Genomic DNA, 24218 nt, shown 5'->3' with positions numbered 1-24218 from the left:
GCAGAGGCTCATTAAAATACATACATTAAAGATGGATGAAAAGGGTAAGAGGGAAGAAAGAAAGAAGAGCCATTAGTAAATGTTTCCACGGTTGTGATCTCTGATGACATTTAAAGAATGCTGAGCCCTTGGAAATGGTCCCGGCCTGCGTGGTGGCCTGTTAGCCATGCTAATCTGGATTCCTTTAGATTAGATGGCGGCGGGCTGGCATTTACCGCCTGGCTCGGCCGAGCCGCGGCTGCACCGACATCAGACGAGCCGCTTATCAGCGCTCCAGCACTTCGCTAAGCCACTGCTTTCTCAACACAGTCCTGTGTTAATTACTGCCAGCCACACGCGACAGACTGGATGTGCAGCCACATCACACACATGCACGCACACACACACACACACACACACGTAGGGCTTGCATACACCTTCAAAGGAACTTTGCAGTTCCAAAGCTTTTGCTTCACCTACCTTTACTATGTTTTTCCTGCAAGTTTCAAATGCGCAAATTGTATTAATCGAATCACAAAATTGTATTCTTCGAATCTGGCTCGTTAAGTACAGCGGAGCTCAGGCGAGACTTTTCACTCAGTCCAACAGTGGAGCATGCGCATCCATTGCGTCAGAGGAGTACGCATCATGTGGAGCTTGTGCAAGCAGATCTGCAAACAACTGACTGACCAGATGAGGGCGCAGCTGCGTATAGTCCAAGTGTTGCATCGCACCTCTCTGTGCATTGAATGCCATTTCAGAACCTCTTCTTCTGCTTTTAAATTTCACAAAACAAGGAAGTGTACAGTTTCCCCATTGTGTCTGCAAAATTAGTTTCCATACCACACTGGACAGTGGTAATAAACACAAGTACAGTTCTAAACTCTTGATTTCCAAAGTAATGGGAACCAAATTAGTAGCACAACAAAATTCAAAACCACAAAGGGAACAAAGCAACAAGTAAAATTTCAAGTCTGTTTTATTATTTGCATTTGGACCTCTCACCGATAGTCACACCCCAGTTCTTTGAAAGTGTCCTACGAATCCACAATAGCACCAGACAGAGTGAGAAATAACAGGCTATTTTCTCATGCTATATTTGCCCACGAAAAAAAAAAAAATGGATTAGTACAAATACGCAAGAATACGAAAGACCATTTAAAAAATGAAAAGCAATAAAGCGGTGTCACGACACCAGTTGAGATATTCATCGGCAGTACAGCACGTGAGCATCGCTGCCAAGGGCCCTGGGAGACCGCAGCCATAATGCTGAAGTCACGCTGAAGACATTGTGATGAGGAATGAAGACGGCTGCCAGAAATCCTCTTCCTCGCTCTCCCTGCGTCCCTCTCTTACCCCGGCATGTGTCCTGGCGCGGTGCCCGCGGGTCCACTCCTTGGCAGGCACCCCAGCTCTGATTCAGCGCCCCCTCTGAATTGAGACGGGCGCGGGAGGGCACGGCTAGGGTGCGCACGTTCGTGACGCAGCTTCATTACCCCTCAATTTATTCGCCCGTTTATTTATTCTTCTGCATGTCTGCCCCGAGGGCCCCTGCGGTCAATACCCGTTTTTAAATATCGCGGACGTGCCGCGGGTTGGCGGTTTGTGTCTACGCTGCGCTCGCTCTCTGTTTTTCACCCCTCCCAGGTGCTCAGTAATACATTATCAAGTCTTTGGTTAGTTATCAATTTGACTGGTTATTATTTTGAAACCACGCCCCTCTTCACGTGAAAGTACCGCCCAATTTCCCCCCATGATTCAAGTCACTGGCTAAGGCATGTGCTGACTGAAAAGCAGAAATGGCCTGACAGTAACAGGTACCCTCTCCCCTCAGACCTACAGGGTGATGACAGTCTCTCTCCAACTGGTGAGAGCTGCTTTCATCCCTGCTTCTCTTCTTTTCTCCTCTCTTCCTTCCCTCTGCTCCTATCTCAACCTTGCTCTTCTTGGGTCTTCCCTCTCCTTTCGGCGCCCCTCTCTTCTGCCTCACTGTTCATCTTCCTCTCTTCAGTCCTCCTCCTTTCGCTCGGTGTGTTACTGAGCATGTGCGGTATTGGGCGCTGCTCAAACGTACTCTGTGGAGTTCATAGACATTGTCTTCTCTCCCTCCTGGGCATGTATTAGTGAAGGGTGATAAAAGCGCGTGATGAAGGAGGAGCAGTGCCCTCCGTGAGCAGAGATGCTGGATGTGTGCTGGCGGGACAGTAACAAGGCTCGAATACCATCAGCCCAGAAGAACACACACATCTGGATTTACCCACATAAGCAGGTCTAAAGGCGCCTTGGGAGTCTGTTTGATTCTGGCGGACAGAGAAGCATTGAGCCCCAAGCCTCCTCTGGACTTTCACCATTAAATTACTGACTGGTTACAGGCTGTGTCAGCATAGTTAATGTGTCTCTGTGTCCCCTGGGTTTGTACCTATACATCAGTCCCAGTGCGATTGCCTCCAGGCTAATTATCTGTGTGTGTGTAGGAGGGGGGACTGGGTGCCTATGTGTGCAAACAGCACATAGATATGTCAGGTGGAGTGTGTGAAATGAAAGCCATATCTCACTTCTTTATTGTACATATGGGGGTGGCCACCAGTTCTCACTGGAAAAAAAAACTATCTAGCGGTAATATTCACACGTGTGCACGCACACACAAACACACACACACACACACACACACACACACACACACACACACATGCAATAAGCACACAGAAAAGCAGTGGTAGAATACTGGAGGTTCTATTGAATTAGGCTCTGCCATTTGCAGGACTGGATGACCCTCTTTCCTTACCACTGCCCATTTTTAAAATGTAAAAATATGACGCAAGATGTAAGGCAAACATATTTCTGGGTGGTACAAATGATGTATTATACCTTAGTGTTAAAATGAAATGATTGCCATATTCAACATCATCACAATACATATGAATAAACAGGGAAGCTTTGAGCCAGTTCAAGGGTAAGTGAACTGTACCCAGAGGAAGTGTAACTGGTAAAACGCCACAACACACAAACATAAACATGGCCGTCTCTGGCTCTTCTCCAATTAAAATAAGCTTCATTGGCATGACCACACATCAGCGTAGAATTGCCTAAGCGATTGTTTACATAAAACAACAGTAGTGCCAAAACAACTATATGAACAGTAATAATGCAAGTAATAATAACTAGGGTGCTTGGACCCTCAGTAATATGGATGGGGGGCTTCCTAATACTAAAAACTGAATTTGTTGAAGTCAGTAATTTCTTTGAGTTTAAGGAGAGATTTTTCTAATTTAAAACAATATTTTTCTTTCGATTCGCTATACTTTTCACAATGTAGGATAAAGTGCATCTCTGTTTCCACCTCACCACCTCACTTTGGCAGCCATGCCAGTTTATAACGGTCTTTCTAAATGGCCAGGCTGTGGCCCCTGAGTCTGTACTTGGTGAGGATCTGTCTCTGCTTCACATCTCTGACAGTGAAGAGATACTTGGCCAATGCGCAATCACGTTTTACGCCCCGATAGCAATCAAGTTTGCTTTGAGTTTTGGTTATGTGGTCTAATATGTGGTAATAGGATTGTTTGATTTGCTTCATAATTTGGTTTATTGTGATATGTGGTGGATTACTAGAAGAGCTTGTCTGAGCTTGTTTTAAAACAGAATGTGTTATTTTGGTAAGCAAACTTCAAGGCCAGTTGACTTAAGGGACTTTTCTGGGTTTAGCTCAATGAGTATTCTCTTTCCCCCTCTCTCTCCCTCGGCATTACTGGGAAGGTGAATGCTAATATGTTCTACAAATAAATACTGGTGTAATATCTATTTGCTGTATGCATGATGAATTACATGTCCTGGTACCCTATCTGTTACCTTGGCACTAAGTATGGAAATATATGCTGATGGCTATGGATGAAATGCACCAGAATCAGTGAGTGATGTTTCGGGGGAGAGGAATTTTCAGTTCTTCCAACAGGACGAGTGAAACAGGCCAGAAAGAGGATGCTTATATTTTGCTCACTGCGCCATTTTCCTCTTTTCCGTGACTTCGTGACTCAGGCGTCTGCCTACGCCCCCCCCCCCCCCCCCCCCCCCCCCCCCCCCCCCCCCCGCCTCTTCTCCCCTTCACTCCTTACCCCTTTTTATATCCACTCCTTTTCTCTCTTCTTCATTTCACAACCATTCTTCTGGCCGTCAACTCTTCTTCTCTCCTCTTCCTCTCCACACCGCTTCCTTCTGCTGCCTCTTTGGATGTAGGCTCTGTGTGCTGCAGAAAGTAATAAAAGCAAGGCTCCTTTTCAAATACTTTTAGGGGAGACCCAGTTTTATTTGTAAAATTATGTAAGTAGTTTATGTATAAAGCACTGACTGATTGGAGATTCTCTGTCCAGCACAGGAGGCAAGAAAACCATAGGATTAAAAGCCGGTATTGATTAGGAACAACAGCGCTGCGTCTCAGTCTCTCCACTCTCAGCAATCGCAGCCCCCTGATAACTTTCCCACTAATTACAAACTAATGTGTTATTCTCAGTAACTCAGGGTAGGATCCGCATGCAAGGACTGCCTCAGGGTAAATCGATAGACAGTGAGAAAATACCATCCCCTGCGCCGAACACACTAGTAAAACCCTAAAGACACGGATAATTTTAACCACTTTAGACCTAAGGCGAATAATGAATAATGCATTTCGCCTTCCCAACGTGTATTTCAGCGAATCATTATGGCTTTCGTCGGTCACGTGTCTTGAAAACGATGACAGTGTCTAAAACGCGCTCATGTCGCATCCGGCTCTAAACGGAGAAGCAGGCAAATGTCACACCCGGCAAAGAGATATGCTGCATTAGGTCTTAATGGGTTAATGGAAAAAAAGGGGGGGGGGGGGCTTTGTCATCTTTACAAATGACAAAGCCCTGCTCCCTGCATCATGGGTTTAACATTGACCCCCTGTAACCAACGGCACATTTTGCCGAGACTGATTTTGTTTCATTTGTGGGACAGGCTTGGGAATAATAAAACCCCGGTGAAGGTTAAAAGTTATTGGTGGAAATTAATTTCACACGCCCTCCGGGCGTTCAGACACCGCTGAGATTAAGTGGATTGCACCCCGCTCTGCGCGCACAGCGGAGAGAACTCGGTTTAGCGTTCGGTGTGGCACTGCGGCTTTTGGCAACGGCGTCGCTGTATTCTGCAGTGCGCTGCGCTGTGAGGTGAATTACACAGAGAGCATTTGCGTGTTGTATATGTTTGCAGCTTCACTCATTTGTCAGGAGAAAGTAGGCATTTTGTTTTGAAAGATAGGGAAAAAAAAGTATTTTGTACATTGTGTTCTCTTTTTGCCCCATGCTTATGATATTTTGAGACATGTTGTTGAGATGTTTGCTTGTCAGGATTTTTTTTTAATGCAGGGTCAAAAAGATCTTTTTTCTGTTTCTGGGTCACCTCTGCAAGCTTCCCTGAAACTAAGGGGGCTTTTGGGTCATGTTTATTTTCTGATACAAGTTGGCAGGTTTATTTGTGGGATTTACGGACTAGGGCTGGAGAGGGTGAGTTTAGTTGGAAAAGTCTGTTCCCTGTCTCTATGTTCAGTCTCCATCCAAACAGACAAGAGAATTATGCTTCTCCATCCACATAGACTGGTTTGTCTGGTTCACCTCATTGCATGTTGTGTACCACAGCATCATTTTGCACAGCATCATGACACAGCTGTTGCATTTTCAAGAGCTTGCACACTGCAATCTGAAGGGTGGCATATGCTTGCATTTAATACATTTATCACTTTTGATATAGATATTGGATCACATTGTATGACAGCTACAAATGGTGACAAGGTTGAACTCAAGCCTTAAAATGTCTGACTTCAATTAATTGAGCTTACAAAAAGAGCAATGCTAAATGGGCCACAGGATATCTTGCCTTTATAATATTTAAGTTTTATTTTTGGTGGACATACTACAAGGTCACTAGCAAAGCTTAAATGTATTTACTGTATGATGCATACAGTATTAAGGCACATAAGCTAAGTGAAGTTGTCATTCATTTACATACAAAGCTGAATGTTCTTTTTCATATTTCATTTCCATTTCATTGTTTTATTGTTTGTAAAAAATTAAACTTTAGTGACAAAGCAAGGATTCATTTATCTGATCAGATTATAAGTGACTTAGTGTATTACAGACCTCTCAAATTCAGCCCCAGGAGTTCCACTCAAGGATTATCTGCAGCGGAGAAATACAGAAAAATAAAAGCGTTTAAAAACCTAAATGTCATACAAGTTTAAGAAGCATCATTTAGACACCTCCACAGAGCTTTAAAAAGCCCCCTGGTAGGGAACCAAAGATACTTTGTTGAGTGTCGGGTCTTTCCTCATTAAGATAAACTGAATTAAAGCTGTACATTTTTCATGAATATTAAGTCTGGGTAAACAATGTGCAGAATGCCAGGAGCAATATAAATCAACGGGAAGTATAACAACTGGAAAATGTAAGGATATCATGCACTTCCATTAAATACGGCTATCCGCCTCCCTCCCCACACAACATACACACACTAAAATACATTATTCTAGAAAACTGAATTTAAACACCACAAAAACTCTTCCCAGATATTCTTCCTGACACCTGAATTTCAATATTTCGAGGCACAGTACAGACAAATAAATAGAAATATATAGGGTATATAGGGTAGATATAGTTTTTTATTGTGCCAAGAAGAAAATGAGAATATCTTTAGATTTATTGTCATACTGTATGTTCATGCAAGTAATTTATATGCATGAAAAAACCAGCCACTATCTGCAAACAAGAGTAAAAAGGGTTAAAAAAAATGGAAAGAACAGACACATGCAAACAATCACACACACACACGCCATAACATACTCACAACCAGAGTTCCATCACACTTCAACAAAAGCATAAATTCTATACAGATGGTGTGTGGGTGAATTATATTTCCGATAGGATTGTGAATGCAAACCATATGATTCCATGATGGGCTTTTCCTCACACATACTGTATATACAACACAATCTGCAAACATACTGCTCATCATAGAAAAGACCCAATCAATGAATGGCTATGAAAAGGGATTAAATGAACTGTATTCCGAAACATGTATTTCAAAGTGCCTAGACGAGGGGTGGAAAATATGCAGGTTTTTGTTTCCACCAATTATCTTGGCTAAATGAACTAACTGGCTATACTGTATACACCAACACTGGTTCACTCATAGATTAGATCACAGTGAAACGTTTCATATAGGGGCACAAGAACAGCCTCTGGCTGACATTCATGCTCATTCATTATCAAGAAATATAGATAAAATGCTAGATGGCAGAAATGAAATGTTACAGCTAATTAAGTACTTAAGGCCATAAATGCCATGAAAACCAAAAACACAGAAATTGATGTGTTGGTGCAAATATACCGCATTCATATACACACCAATGTGACACCCCTGAATACACTCAAGCTACACCAAAGAAAATTGCATTTGGGCATGGTGAAGCCTTTTACGCCATGCATTTTGCCGAGTACAGGTGTCAAAAGTCAAACACAACTGCCTAACAGTACATATGGCATATATGCTGGCTTTGATATCCTTATCTGGTCCAACATCTGAATTATTTTCTATATATACACTGAGTCATATCCCAAAATGCACTGCAGGAAAATAGTATAGAGAACATGTGCAACCTTCAGTTAAAATGTGTATCTTTTCATAAGAAATGCCCAAATCTGAGAAGAGCACGGGACAGATTAAGACAGGGATTGGACCAAAAGGCTAGATTGAACCACAGGCGTAACTTTAAATTGAGGAATGTTTTTAAAAGAACAGCTGTGAATTAATCATTTCTGATTAATTCTAAGGGGAAAATATTACAAATTACTGATCAGCAAGGCTGGCTGTTTGTCACAGAAAATATTGGCTGCAGTAACAGCGAAGCTGTAGAAGATCATGTAAAACTGAAAAAGAGCAGAAGAAATCAGAGTAATCAGAGAAGTTATTATGAGAACTAATAATTAATAGAGCTCATGTGCATGTGACCATGTTTGACCATGTGACAGGTCAAAGATCACAGGGTCACAGTGTATTGGGTTGATTGATGGCTGCATGATTCATCATTGATGTAAAAAAATCATTCTTTTCTATGAAGCCTTCCCTTTTTATATAAAGGGAAGGCTTTTCAGTTCTAAATAAATATTTCAGTTCTAAATAAATATTGATTCGTGGTTTGAAAAATAGTAACAGCAGGTGATTAGGGGACTGCATGTGGATTGCACCTCAGGAATTCATGTGAGAACCCTCCCCATTAAAAGCTCAAGCAGGCTCCGCCCTTCGTGGATCCATAACCCCTCCGCCCCATTACTGCAAACCTCCAGGGCGGGTTCCATCAAAGCGCAGACAGAAACATTGATCGTTCGCAGTCGCAGGCTCAGCAAGCGCTGAATAAAGACGTCGCTGAAAGCAAGGGGAGCGTTTTTAAATGGCCGGGCTGGGAATGGGTTTTTTCCTTCAATCGTTTCTCAGCTTCCTTTAGCAAGCGGACATGCATATTCACACGCTGAACCCGCGGGGCCAGCAGTAAATCTGCCTTCGCCTCTCTCTCGGCGGGTCTGACAGCGGGCCCGCCAAATGTGTCAACCGCCAATAAAGACCGCCAAATGACACGGATCCCGTACTCCGCGTTCCTCTGCGGCAGAGGAAAGAACGAATAAAAGAAATGCTAAAACGACGGGGATTGTTTCTCCCGGTGAGGAGCATATGGACCCCACAGGGGGCGCAGACGGCGATGCGCTAAACAGACGAGCAGCGGTGGCGGTTCTGTCCCGGCCTGCGAGCTCCAGCTCGAACGCGGGATCCGCAAGCTGAGCGCCTCCTCCGCCTCCTGCACCTCCCACCGCCCGACACCCATGCAAGCCGGCCCTTTGCCAAGGCGCAATGCCTGCCGGTCTCTGAGGACGATCAACGTTCGACCGCCGCTACTTGTGACCGCCGGCGCTAACTCTGCGCAGCGGCACCGCTAACTCTGCGCAGCGGCACCGCTAACTCTGCGCAGCGGCACCGCTAACTCTGCGCAGCGGCACCGCCGAGGTCGAGTGCATCAGATCCAGCTTTCGGGTCGCTCCCTCCTGTTGGCACCGACTGCAAAGCAGGTGGGACTGCATGTGATTCGCTTTCAGTTAATTAAAAATGCGTGATTACACCGGTCTCTTTCTCTCTCATGTCTCTTTCCATCTCTGTCACTTCATTTTATCTGTAAAGATATTTAAAAAGAGATCAATTTGAAACTAAATACCTTATATTTACAAAAGACAAATGAAGACTTAATTAACAATGCTTTGAGTAAGCATGTAAGGTTTCAATCACAAAGGCTGACACAGACGCTGCACTAACCAATCACCATGGCGTGGAGACAGGAATGCCTTGCATTTTGATTTTGTGCACACACACCCTCATTACTTCTTACATGTTAAAGTTCATGACACATTGAGAAGTCCAGTTCCAGAAGAACATTTCCTGAAAAAGAGCTCAATTACATCAGCACGGAAAGTTTGGGGTTGAAATACTTCTTCACATAAGGTGCTAGGTTATGACTGGTCCTCTGAAATATTAACCCGGCACAGCTATTCAGAGCAAGCCAGCATGGCCCCTGAATACAAGGAAAGAAATACGTGCCTCAAGGTAAAAGACAGAGGAAAGAAATTTGACTGAAATGGGGGGGAAGGACAGAGATATAGGAGAGAACAAGTACATTCAGAAGGAGAGGTAAGAAAGAAAGGAGAAAAAAAGAGGGGAGACAGCCATCGAAAGGAAGAGAGGGAGACTGAAAAATGGCATTGAAAGAGGAGAGATGCAGAGTTAAGCCTGTACTTCGACTGTCTGAGAGACGTCATTACCTCCATTAAAACGGGAACAGTCGCTTCGAGAGCTCTCTTACGACCCCACTCTCGGGTCATGAATTGATGTCAAAATTGCCGGCGTTTAGTGGGTTTACTGTGGGAACGGTACAAGCCAGACTTCTTTTACACAGACATTTTACCCCCACACTGGTAAGGTCAAAGCGACCTGCTTGTAGGTTTGACCACATGCTGCTGAGGCCAGAGAAACAGGCAAACATGTGGGTTTGACAGCACGCTGTTGAGACCAGAGAAGCTTGTATGTATGCTTTTGTGTGTGCACGCTTGTGTGTGGGTATGCGTGTGCCTGTACCTGCATGCGTCTCAGTGTGCGCGTGTGCATGCGTGTGTCTGCACGCATGCGTCTCCTCTTCCTCCGTCTTTCCTCCTCCCTGCTGCCATTGCCTGTCGCTCCTCACCGACCCGCTCACCGTCCCTCGCTCTCTCAGCTCCCTCCCTTCATTTTCTGCCTTTCAGTGCCTTCCGCCTCTCCCTGCCTCCTCCGCGGATCTGAGCACCGTGCTGTGCCGGTGTGCGGGCTGCACGGGGCGGCTGCTCCAATGTTAATGAGAAGGAGGGAAGTCCGTGCCTTACGGGTGGGGCCCTCGCCCTTTCAATTAGCCAGAGTGCATTTCTCTCAGAGTGATGAAGAGAGATCAAACTGCAATCTTGCTCCATCCCTCTCCCCACCTCTCCCTCCCTCTCTGTACCACATTTATCATACCTGGTGAATTGTGATGAAGCCAGACTACACAACTTTCTCCCTTTCCAGAGCGCTTTTTTCTCTTCTAGGGATATCATCTCTGTTCGGGTGTTGAATCCCTTGGATGACTTAATTAAACCTAACATTGCTAGGCAACTTTATGCAGTGCCAAAACCCAGGCCATAGTACTGTAGTTTGAGATCTGACTGTAAACCATAATATACTGCCATACATGTCAAACACTCACGACTGAGGGCCTCCATTTTAAGAATCACCCCATAGCTACCATCTTCTGCCACGCCAGTCAATGCAGAGTATGGATTACCAGGCATTTTTTTAGCAACAATATGCTTTGTTCTCCCGTTTACCACAGACACAGCCTAATTCTTCAGGTAATTCACTGGGACCACATCTCCGGACATAAATATGCACAAACAGTGAAGTTATTAAGAGAACTGAACAAACACCTGCGAGTGTTGTTCAGAGGTGCTCGCACAGGTTCAAACGTACCTGTATATGGCTTCGCAGCACTGGCGCCAGTGTGCGGCTCTAATGAAAGATCAGTAATGCGGGACCGTTCTGCTGGGCTTTAATGCAGTTGTTTCAGCAGGAATTAAAGCCGTGGAAGACAGTGATGCAGTAGGAACCCATTAACTACAGTCAGCAGATTTTAACACACCATTTGCATCTTCCCTCTGGAGTAAAACGGAGCATGAAGGGAAGCTTTAAAGGCACAGAGGGCAGAAAGAGGCAGTGCGCATCCGTAAGTGTTTTATTCTAGTCCTTTTTTTTCTTCCAAGGCAGGGCTTTCCATTTAACTGTGACTTTCTTGGTCTCTAGCGCAGATTTTTAACAGTCTAATTCAGCGGTTCTCAAACTCGGTCCTGGGGGACCCCTGTGTACGTTGGTTTTCATTCCAACCTCAACAGCAATCCCAGAATTTTAACAATTTTTTAAAATTAGGTGCTTTTCATGTTTTAGAGCTTCCATGTTTTAGGGTTCCAGAAAGGGCCAGTGTGGGTGCACACACCTGATTCTACTAATCAATCACTAGAATCATTGTAAAGCACCTTGATTAGTAGAATCAGGATCAGGTGTGTGCACCCACACTGGCCCTTTCTGGATAAGACTGGGGACCCCAGCTCTAAAACATGAAAAGCACATAATTAAGAAAAATTAACAGCTTGTTAAAATTCTGGGATTGCTGTTGAGGTTGGAATGAAAAACAGCATACACAGGGGTCCCCCAGGACCGAGTTTGAGAACCACTGGTCTAATTAATATTCTCATATTGGCCCACGCTAAGATGGATGACAAAGCTAAGATACAGCAATCAGCCTTTAAGACTGTTATATAAAGCATAAAGGAAGCCTTCTCTAATGGCAAGTAGACTAATATAACTAGAAATATTAACAAAACTACTATTGTGGAAATGTGCTCTATGTGGTTAAAGTGCACATTCTCAGCTTTCATTTAAGGGTATGGCAGGAAAAAACATTTGTCAAATTTTCTATTTAGAACAATACTGTTAGACATTAACACAGACACATCACTAAAAAATATACGACTGGTAGAACAAGGTTTCTCCTCCTCTTTCGCTCATTCCCTCTCTTCTGATTCATTCCCGTATCTGCCGGCGGTTTGGGATACTGGAGGATCAGCACAATCTGACTGGAGGAATTCCAGAATTTGGTCCAGTCAGCTATTAAAAACTGTGGAACGGGAGGCGCAGGTGCACAGATGTAATCAGGCAAGGCCAGCAGGCTTATGTAGCGGTCAAAGCACGGGGGACTCGTGGCCAATTGTCTACAGGCTGGATTCCCAGTTGGGGTTTCGTAATATTGACCCCAGATTGTGACTTACTGCCATCATTTCCAGATCCTGCTGCGCTTACTGGGGAAGGTAGGGCCACACCGGCCATTTTTCAAGCCCTAGCCACCTAGTTATTTCCTACAGTTGATTAGTCACATAAATTGTTGCAATCAAATCCTACCCACGACCTTGTCCCTGTGGGCCTCCATTACAGGAAATGAGGTTCTCCATTGACCTAGCTGGGTGAACGAGCTGGGTTAAATGCCCACGTGGAGCACACCGGCCAGGTTCTGCGAGAGCCTCGGGCACAGCCGCCTCCGCTGGCTGGCAGAGAGCTGGACTGCGGCTCCGGCTGGCTTGTAGCATTTTAAAAGCAGCGTGTGTTCTGGCTCCGATCGATCCGCACTCCAAATCCTCAAATCCCCACCAGCGCTCCGGAGTAGGGCCTCTGTGGCAGGACCATTGCAGGGTGCATTTAAAAACAGCGAGGTTTTTAAAAATACCGCTGCCTTTGATCATTTATGAAAAGAGAGATTTGCTTCTTAGGGTAGCGTGGGAGGTGCACGCGTAGCTGGAAATCAAAGATTTATTTCAGACTTTCTATTTACAGGATAGTTAAAGTAATAGCTTAAGTGATACTCCGGGCTTCAATGGAGAATCTCTGGCTATTGCTGGACAGAACAATCAAGAAGCAGTCGTATAAACCACAGCCAGAATCTCATAAAAAATTTGATTCTGGTTGTCCAGGTCCAGACATGCTCCATAAAAAAGAACAATTAAGCGAAGAAAAACAATGAAATCTAGTGCTGTTTAACCCTATCTTTCAAACCTGGTGTGGAAGGTTTCAGGTTGGGAGGGACTTCACTGTGAACTTGTGTGGAGACTTCATGATGTCATCATTACGTGGACAGTTATTACATTGCATTTCCACTCATCTATCATGGAGAACTGTATATGTGTTAGTCATAGGTAGATTACATTTTTATATTTGAAAGCCAGTGGAAATTGCCCATCGGCATGGGAGGTGTATTAGATGTTGGTGTTAGGTAATTTAAAAATCAGGCCATCTACCTGGAACATCTGGCCTCTTCATGCAGCCAGGGCTCTATTAATATGGGCCCTATAGGCACAATAATGCAAGTCATCATATATGCCATTTTTATGTGCAAAATCATCTGCATGCAAAAAATTGACTGCTTATGAGAATTCAATTTTGTTGAATGATTGTGCTTCTACGGCTGTTATTCTTCAGCATTCCGCTTGACATGTGACTAAGTACCTCATTTGTAGTAACGATCAGATATTCCAGGCGTGGGAAAGACACCACGGTCATGAATTATGGAAGGGGGAAAACCATTCCGGTAATGAGATCACAACCCCCTCCATTTGCTGGACTCGAGAGTGAGGATTGTCGATTTCTTCCATGTAGGACCTGTCTTTTACGGTTTCTCGTTCTCTCTCTCCTTTGGTGGTAGAGCTGTCACAAAGCCACCGTGATTTTCCCTGTCTCCTGACCCGCCGCCGACCTTCTGGTCGCCCGCCGCAACCAGACGGCTCAGTTAAGCGCGACTGTCGTGTTCTGACTGGCAGAAAGGTCCCCCGTCTCAGGCCCAGTACGAGACACCTCTGCACCGCAGAACGACAGCGCTTCCCCCACAGGGGCAATCGATGATGACCCCTTTCACCCGCTCAGCATGGCACTGCCCACTGTCCACCATTATCAGGGGCCCCGCATCAAAACAAACTGAACACAACCCTCCTTCATTCCAAGGAGCATACACCTTCTGGACATAAATGAACAAAAGCTCATTCCATAGATTGTTCAACAAGTATTAACATGTATTGACTTATTATTGACTGAAATGTGATGCCATTAATTTTTCTTTCTTTTTTTTTGGTGGTGGCTAATTGTTGGTAGGTGCCAGAATTTCCTCTGTTTGCAATGCTGTGAGGGTGTGCGCACAAGCCAAAATGAGTTTATAATATCAAATAAGGTGTTATTACATAATGTTCTTTTCTATGGTTGTTTTCAGTCTACTCCTTCTCCACACTGAGTGGTTTCACATTGCTCTGAAAGAGTTCTATTTCTGTAGGGTAGACACACACGTACACATGTGCGCACACACACACACACACACACTCGCACTCACTCACACACACAGTCTGTAACTTCATCTGTTTTACTGTTCTTTCCCGTCTGGATGTGCCACACTTTACCCATCGCAAAACAAAGCTATCTGCATAAAACAGAGAAAGTCTGAAAACAGCGAAATAATTAAAAGCGAATTCGGATCTTGTATTTGCCGCACAGTGACATGAGCTGCTTTTTTTCCATTAGGGAACTCGTTAGAAAGCTGAACGAGCTGTGAAGAGGATCTGATGAAAGCCTTTATATGGGCACAAAGCAGCCCCCCCCACCCCCCCCATCTCCCCACATCCTCCCCCCCCCCCCCCCCCCCCCCATGCCTCCAGCCAGCACTAAAGAGCAGCCTCGTGGCACCTCTCCAATCAGGAACATGCGATCGATAAAAGAAACTAAATGAACATTCAAGTGCTTGTATGGGCTAAGTGTGTGAGGAGCTGTAATTCTCTTACATAAATAATTAGTTCCAAATTGGAACCTCTACTCAGGAAACAAGTGGATGTAGACAAAAGTGGCGTGACTGAACTGTCAAGGAACAATAATACGATAAATTATGTTAAGGAAAGTGATTACTTTTCTTTTATGCGGGGAAAGGGCAAAATTCCAAGTTTGTCATTTTTAAAAAAGATTGTGGGTGCGGATCGAGTCACAAAGTTTGCTGGCCGCTGTTTCATCCGCTGTTTCATCCATCCTCTTTTTTGCCAGAAACTTGGCTAAACCTGTTAATTTGCCAACATAACATTATGTTTTAGATACATGGGATTTTGAACCATTCTTATTACTTATTGCAGTATGGCACATTCATAGAATGCAGAGTTGAGAGCTTTTGATACAAAGATTTTTTGTTAAATGACTAAAATAATTAACATAAAAAGAGCACGACAGCTGTGATTTTTTTTTTTTTTTTTTGCATTGTGTTCCCGCATCTCAGTTCTAGTGAATGGTTCAGTGGTTAGGGAGTATTTGCCAAGCAACAAGACAGAAATTGCAAAGATCCGGGCGAGCACACACACTCCATCTCATTTTCGTCTGGTCGCTTATCCATTTTCATACTGCCAGGATAAAAATCCATTCAGTAGCCTCACAGAGCACTCCATGAATGCTCCTAAAAAAAATCACATGAGCTGTGCACTTCTGGTGGGGAAACGCGATGCAGCAATTATAGCTGTAAGAAATGAAATTTTGCAGGTGAACTCTTGTGTGGAAAGAGAGCAAATGGTACAGCTGCAGTGGGGGGAGGGTCTGAAGACAGTATTTACTGCAACGGAATGCATTATCCTTTTATTTAAACCCTGAAATAACTGCCTATTTATGTTAGCCATGTCACATGATCAATGAATAATGCTTTTAATTATTTTTTTGTAGAGAAAAAAGTGCGTGTGTGTGTGTGCTTCTGTGTGTAACTATGATTAACAATGCTGTGATGCCCTGTTTTTAAAATCAGCTATAGACCCAGACATGCAAGGAAAATCTAATTGGTTTCCTCAGTTTACATCAGATCGATGTTCAGTTCTACTTAATGAACACTATGCTGCTTGAGTTTTACAGCAAGTCTCTTGCCACCAAATCCCAATAAATATGAACATAACTAATATAATGTGTGTGTGTGTGTGTGTGTGTGTGTGAGAGAGAAAGAGAGAGAGTGTGTGTGTGTGTGTGTGTAATTATACTTCCCAGAAAAAGGCCTCTGAGTGTGAGAGCTCAGTGAGTGAACAGCCACAGAAAAGCCTTTACTCAGTCTACACATTGGCATCGCAGCTGCATACAAAAATATATGCTTTATTTGGGCCTTTTCTGCCAATGCGCACAGCTGATTTCATTTCCTGTATGTAAAGAATATAGAAGGAGAGAGCGGTGGCCAACTATAACAGTGTCGCTTTGAGGGATGGGGGTTAGCTTTGCAGGGAGCCAGGCCAGGCTAATTCTCATCATGGCCAATACTGGCAGTTACTTCATATCTGTTTGTCCTTGAAAGCAAACTTGGATCAGTGGTCAGAGCTGCAGGGTGGGTCAGTGGTCAGAGAAACAGTGTGGAGCACTGGTCAGAGCAGCAGGGTGGAGCAGTGGTCAGAGGAGCAGTGTGGAGCAGTGGTTAGAGCAGCAGTGTGGAGCAGTGGTCAGAGCAGCAGTATGGATCAGTGGTCAGAGCAGCAGTGTGGAGCAGTGGTCAGAGCAGCAGTGTGGAGCAGTGGTCAGAGCAACAGTGGGGAGCAGTGGTCAGAGCAGCACGGTGGAGCAGTGGTCAGAGCAACAGTGGGGAGCAGTGGTCAGAGCAGCACGGTGGAGCAGTGGTCAGAGCAACAGTGGGGAGCAGTGGTCAGAGCAGCACGGTGGAGCAGTGGTCAGAGCAGCAGTGTGGAGCAGAACTCAGAGCAGCAGTGTGGAGCAGTGGTCAGAGCAGCAGTGTGGAGCAGTGGTCAGAGGAACAGTGGGGAGCAGTGGTCAGAGCAGCAGGGTGGAGCAGTGGTCAGAGCAGCAGTGTGGAGCAGAACTCAGAGCTCCAGTGTGGAGCAGTGGTCAGAGCAGCAGTGTGGAGCAGTGGTCAGAGCAGCAGTGTGGAGCAGAGGAAAAGACGTGTTACACCAGGGCTGAAATAAAAGCGTAATGTCCCCCAAGTAACAGCATAGTAACTGCCCATATGACCCAGCCACTTAAAGTGCTAAAATGCAAGATTTATTTTTGGTTTAAGAACAACAAGGGTTGAAATGAACACAGCTGCAATAAGACACCCATATTCAAATATTAATTTTCACACCCGAATGTCATATTTTTGCAATTGGAATAGCATTCGAATATCGAACCACCGATCGACAGCCCTAGTGCTGAAACCAACAGTGTGGATCCGTGGTCAGAGTAGCAGTGTCGTTAAACTGTTGTTTGTAAAAAAAAAATAAAATAAAATAAAAAAATGATATTCTCTTTATTGATGAAAATGCCACAATCTGGAAATACAGCATAAATCAAAAAAGGAAGCTGTCCTTAAGGGAGGGGGGGGGGTTCATTAGCTGGCCTGGTAAACAGACCATGGCACTAAAACACCCCCTGGCTCTCTCTGCCCCTCCCACCGCAGTGGGCGCGGGGGAGGAACGGCGGCGGCGCTGCCGAACGGCGTCCTCCGCGCGTGCGGAGGCCCGCTAATGGCCGCCGCCGCCGCTGGCGGACGCTCGAGCGTGGGAGACAGCGCGGCGGTTTAGACAGTCGTCGAGCGAAGCTGATGTGGAACAGCTTGCCATCTGGGCATCTAGTGACTTTCACAAGTGAAGATGAATGGCGTTCCAGCTGCCTTTTCACACTCAACCCAAAACACGGGAGCTGCAGTGGCAGGGAGCCACAGTTTCTTTCTTTTTCTTTTTTTACATTTTCTTTTTTTTCCAGTAAATATCCATGAATAATTTATGTCTTTTATGGATATCTCGATCTGATCAGACTCTGTGGGTATGCTCATGTGTATATGTGCAATAATGTGCTTGTTTTTCTATATACTGTATATGTGTATGTGTGCGTGCGTGTGAGAACATATATGTGTGTATATCTGTGCATGTGTTTGATAGAGTGTTTGTGCATGTACATACTGTATGTGTGCGTGGGAAAGACACAAGGGGGTTGTATAGAGCATAAGAGACTCTGCAAGAGGTAACTCTGATTAGGTGTGTGTGCTTGAGCTAACGTGCGTCAGGTAAAGAGAGAGAGAGAGAGAGAGCAGGGTGCTCATGCTTGCCTCTTTATGTCAATCTCAATAGCGGGAGGAAAGCTTCTCACTTCCTGCCAGGAATGTCGCGAGCGCGATTCTGACACCGATGAAATCTCTGAGGACTGCCGCTCAGCCGTTTGAAATTCAGTCTCAGCCCAATCTTCCACCGAACAATTCTACACAATGAGCATCAGAGGGTTTGCTGAGCAAGCTGCAGAAAGCCTTAAAAAGCACCCCTGGAGGAACAGGGAGGGGGGAGGTTTTGGGAGGGGTAGGGGCACGCAATTATAATTGCAGCCAGAGATGAACTTAGCCAGAAATGAATTTAGTAATCATCTGGATAGTTGCTCAAACCCCGTCAGGGAGAGGCTTGAGTTAACTGAGGATAATGAAGGCGGTAGTTCGCAGAGTTTGCTTTCAACTACGGTTGGGCGGTAATTAATTTGGTCAAGATTTCTGATTTACAATTCAAATTTTAAAAAATGGAAATGTACAGGAGAACACTACTTAGAAATGAAAAAAATAAACATGTGTTCCCCTGGGGAACCAATAGTATTTCAGGGTAGGTATCACAGATGTTTAAAAGAATTAATAGCACTACCCAATACTGGGTAGTGCTATTAATATTTAAGCCATGCTCATCTGTGGAATCACCTGCTTAAACTAAAGGCATCCAGTGCTCAAGCAGTCAATTGCCACGTGTGCACCAGGGATATTAAAAATGTAAACCTACTGTATATTTGCTGGCTTTATGGCTCCCTGTAAGCTCCTAAACCACAAAAGGCTCTTTAATGTGGCCGCATGTGCCTTTGGTTATCAGCAGTGTAGCTAGAATTATAGCCAACAGTGCTTAACCAATTATATTGATAATACGACCGTAGAAATAGCGACCTGGATAGCAATTGTAACAAAACCCGGAGGTACTTGGGGAATAATAGCTTCCGAGCATGCATTTGTAAAGTGCACAGTTCACACAGTTCGTGAATGCCATTAAAAATAAATTCCGTAACATCGCTCATTAAACTTCCGAACAATAAATGTCCCATACCAACCCGTATTAAATTCTTGTCTAGAAAATAATTCGGATTAATCACAAGCGCTTGTTAACCTAAGTTGGGGTCTTGTTTCACAAAGTCGTGTACTCACTTACCCAGAAACGGAAGAACAGCAGGGTGGAGTGCCGGCAAGATCAGAAAAATGGCAGCGATGATGCGTAGTAGCAGCTGATGGTAAACAGCCGTACAGCCGATCCGATCTCCTTCCAGGCATAGTGGCCGGCCGCTAACTCTGGTGGCGTCCTCAGCATCAGGAAACAAACAAAACAGAACAAAAAAAGGATAGTGCTATGCAGTTAGTCAACGCTTGGGCCAGATGTGTGAAAAAATATCATAGGTCTCTAAATGGCTGCATCCCTTGCTCATTGACGAGAGATAAACTGCATACTGCTGGTCTGCTGTGACACCTGAACTCTCCTTTGAGATAGAAAACTGGTTTTTTATAGTGAAGCATCTGTTCCGTAGCCTACTGATTACACTATAACCCATCACTCAGAATAGAGCCTACCCTTGTCTAGTGAAAAGTGCAGACATTTACAGGAAAACCTCCCTGTTAAATAGTTTTCTTCACCACACTTTCTTCACCATGAATGTGTACAAATTATAGAAAGCAAAGTATCTTGTTTGCACTGGACCTTCATGTAATTTATGAGTTGTGAATGAATAAATGTTCTTAAATGGGAAAAAAATGTTTGAATACGCAAGTCTGGGTATCCTTGGCATAGTTGTTGCAAAACACCCACCCTTCTCAATTGATTAAAAACACGGAAAGTAGTTCTTAAAAAGAAAAAAGTGCACAGATTCCTTATCATTTGTTTTTTTTTTTTTGTTGTTGTTGTTTGTCACCCATCGAATGACACATTGACAATCACACCTAGGAAATCTAAGGATTATTCCATGTGTTACATAAAGGTATAGTTTTTAGGGTAACGGTGACGCAAATCACAGAAGCAATAAATCCTTTAAGTCCCACTGCCAGCCATCTTGAACCACAAAGGAGGTAAAAGCCAGCAATACATGTAGAAAAACTATTTGTTCAGAGCTGACAGGAAGGTGCTGAAATGAGCAACATCCTTTCACATTGAATGATCGCAATCCCTGGTACTCCTCAGATCCGGCAGTCACCAAAACCACAAGCAGAGGCTTCACTGAACTGAGAGGAGGAGGAAAGAAAAATGAACTAATTGTTCATTTCAAAATATTTGAGTCAACCACAGACTGGCGCACAGACAGACAACAAGTTGAGAATTTTTCTGTTGTTGTGCAAACTTACCTTCAATGATCAACGAGGAGAAAGTTTGTCTGGCAATCTACTTTTCACAGTAGAGCTGCAAGCATCCAGGGATCGTTAGTGCTTAACAGAAGTAGGCTCACACTCCCAAGCAGTGCCACAGTTCAACAGAAACACCAGAAACAACAGATGGTTTCGCTGGCAAACACCCGGTAATTAAATACTGGAGGAAAAAATAAACCATAGAACACAAATCCTTAGAATAAATTTATTTTTTTGAATGTGTCTTTTTTAAATTACATAAATATAAAAGTACAATCATTGGTATAAATGTGCAAGTTGCAACCAGAATTAATTTTGCATACATAAAATCAATGGTACAAGACAATGCAGGCGACATGGAACAGTAACAGTGCTGGGAACACCAAGTGATGATGTCATTCTGAGGGCGGAGTCAAAGAGGAAACACTTCTGGGAGGATAATAGAGTTCATATTGTATGTGTAAGACAGACTGTGCAATATCCACTTATTGCTAAACTGGAATTAAACTAGCCATATAAACAAATGTAGCTTTCCTCCAGTTTGGCATCATGCGATCCCATTACAGTCTATCTTAACCCTGTTTCAGTAATCTTGGTGGATGCAAAACAGCCTAACCCAGTTGAAGTCTTGAGTTAAGCTGATTCATCACAATGGTACAGTGCTCCACAGGCTAACACTGTCTTCCGTGATCCAGCAAGCCATTGACTCACAGCTCCAGGAACCAATGAGAAAGAATGCAGGTTAAAAACACAGGCTTACCGGTGGATTTAATTTGATCTAACTGACCAATGGCCCCGTGAACACAGCTTCAATCAAAACAGCTTCGATCCGATCAAGTCAACAACCAAAAGGCAAATAGCCAGCAGCTTTCAATAATAATTTGGTTGTATGTTTGAACATGTATAATTGAATTTAAAAATACAGTGTTGAAACTGGCTGATGGTTCTAAACAGCGATGTGACTTGAGAAGACTAGCAGACTGACCCCCAAGCTGTCCAAGAAACAAACAATTCCAGGGTTCAACAAAGGTAGGAGTCTAGAACTACATTTAATAGACTTCACCACATTAAGTTCCATTCAGGTTTTTTTTTTTTTTTTTACTTTGTTCAAAGGAATAACAAGAAATCCCTTCACAAAATATGAACCTGCCACTGGCCACAAGTCCAGTCTTATAAGGCATACGCCACACTGTTGCTCTGCGTACAAAGGCAACATCACATGTATGCACTGCCTGAATGCTTCTGGTCCAGTCCAGACATGCTACAGAGGTATGGTGTCCATAGGGTTACCAACATCTCCTTGCCCAGACACAGGACACAAAAACGAGATACCCAGTTATTTACTCTAGTGTGACCAAAACAAAATTTTTTGACTGGGGGCCGGGGTTGGGAGGAGCTGTGACATACAAAGGTTCTCATACATTTGAACATCAGATAGACACAACTACAGATACTGCTTAATGCTGGTTATTCAATTTATTACACTTGTAGCAATCACTAACAATAAAGCAAAGTCAAGTGATTCTACATTTGTAGTAAGTCCAGAGCAGTAAAAAAAAAAAAAAAAATGAAAACAAAAAAGTGAGACAACAGGGCTCACATTACAGGACAGTTGGCAACCCCTGGTGCTCACAATGGTCCAAACTACTGGGCCTACTAATGGAGTCTACCCCCAAAAACCCCAACTTGGGGTGGTTTATTTCCCAACCATCGCTCATGGCTCATACGTCAACCTTCAACCAGCTGTGAAGTTCCTTAGATCCAGTCCATGTTTATTCCCATTTATCTCCCGATTCATTAAGATTCCATTTTCTGTGGAACAGCCAGTACAGAAATTTCCCAAGAGACCATTCTAAGATGTTACGATTGAAGCAGAAAAAATAAAACCCCAGTGTTAATCACAATGGCATTTTTGTACAACAAAAACGTGCAAAATGTTGCAGACCTCAGTGAAGTTTTGTTTGATCTTGTTTGGCTCTTATATTGCTGTGAATAACAACATGTGTTTGGTGAAATCACAGAATATGGCAATAGAAGGTTATCGATATCCTCTTTCAGAAGCACTGATACTGATAATAAACTAATAAACATACACATTTCCTAAGACCTCCTAACTGCTAAAGCAGAAGAAACAGAGGACATTAGGATCATTGGGTCCATTGCAATCAATGGAAATATATTTTTGCAAAATGCAAAAGGATTTTATGGTACAGAATACACTAGTTAGACGTTTTCTTGTTTTGGATAAGTGATTTGTATATATATGTATATATATATATATATATATATATATATATATAATACATATATTATATATATATATATGTATGTATGTGTGTGTGTGTGTGTGTGTGTGTGTGTGTGTATAAGGAAAATGTAAGGCAATAGAAGATCAAGCCATGCATGCATTTAAATTTAACAAACCTTATTCTAAATATAATTTCCCCTAATGTTATACAAGCTTAATGCAGCAACAGGCCCTTCAAAAAATATAGTATTATACATTTTCTGTAGTTTTTATCCCTAATATATATTTAAAATCCTAATCTAGGGTCATATGCAATCTTTTTTTTTACTGTTGGACTCCATGTGATGAGGTGCATAAATATTTTTATATATTTATATATTTATACTGCCGTTGCTTGCTCGGATGCCAGTCAAATGGCTGAAAATGCACAAATAAACACCCACCTCTGGATTCCCTGTTTTCAAATTTTACTCTTACTGCTGATGGGAGACTGCGTCTGAGCAGCAAAATATGTGAGAGATCCTATAAGCACAACAACCCAGAACTTCCCTTTTTAATTCAGTCCCATTTTGGCATTGTTTGGCTTGATGATCATCTGGAGTTGTTCGTTTTTCATAATATTTCTCATTTCCGGCAAATAGTAGATAGAATGGGTAACACAATAAGGTAAATCTTCCTTCTCACGACACCATTCAACTTTTGCGAACGCAACCATCGTTTTCCAAAAATGCGCCTTGTGTGGGTTACCATGTATTCCCAAAACATTCCCCTGTCGTATGATTAGTAAGCAAAGGTCTGAAAAGTGAGGAACACATGGGCTTGTTCCGTGTGGGAGGTGGGACACAAGGGTGCGGGGCACAGATTGCATGCATTACTGTACATGAAGACCCCACTCACCCACTGTTAACCTGTCCAGCTCCCCAGGACCCATGTGTACATCCTCCTGCGTTACCCACAAAACTTGTGTGTTCTTTGGAATCTGGAACACACAGCTCAAAATTACATTAAAAAAACCATCAATTTTTTCCACAATATCTATTCATCTCTTTGTTACCCCTGACCCCTTAAGCCACTCTCCCACCAAGCACCATAGACACTAATTCACAAATAATAGTGTATTTGTGCCCACGATGCTTCACTAATTATATTGTCTTCAAGGTGCCATTGCTGCTTCTTTTTCCTTTCTATATGAAGGACTAAATTGCAGCCACTGCTTATCCTCAGGTAAACACTGGCAACACAAGGCCCAAACAAAAAAAAAAAGAAGCAATATCCTACTTCTCATGAATATTTGATGCTTCCCTCCGCTAAAAATTGGACATACTTTCATTTGCTGCGGTCATCTCATAATGCGGAATAAACGGATACAACCGTGAATCAATCAAGTGAACAGCTGTAACAGACTCACAGGGCTACGCTTGCCTCTGACGCCCATTTCTTCCTGTG

This window comes from Anguilla anguilla, chromosome 18, assembly GCF_013347855.1.
Source record: "Anguilla anguilla isolate fAngAng1 chromosome 18, fAngAng1.pri, whole genome shotgun sequence".
Classification (NCBI taxonomy): Eukaryota; Metazoa; Chordata; class Actinopteri; order Anguilliformes; family Anguillidae; genus Anguilla; species Anguilla anguilla.
The sequence above is the reverse complement of the archived record's forward strand: the minus strand, read 5'-3'. Positions refer to the sequence as shown.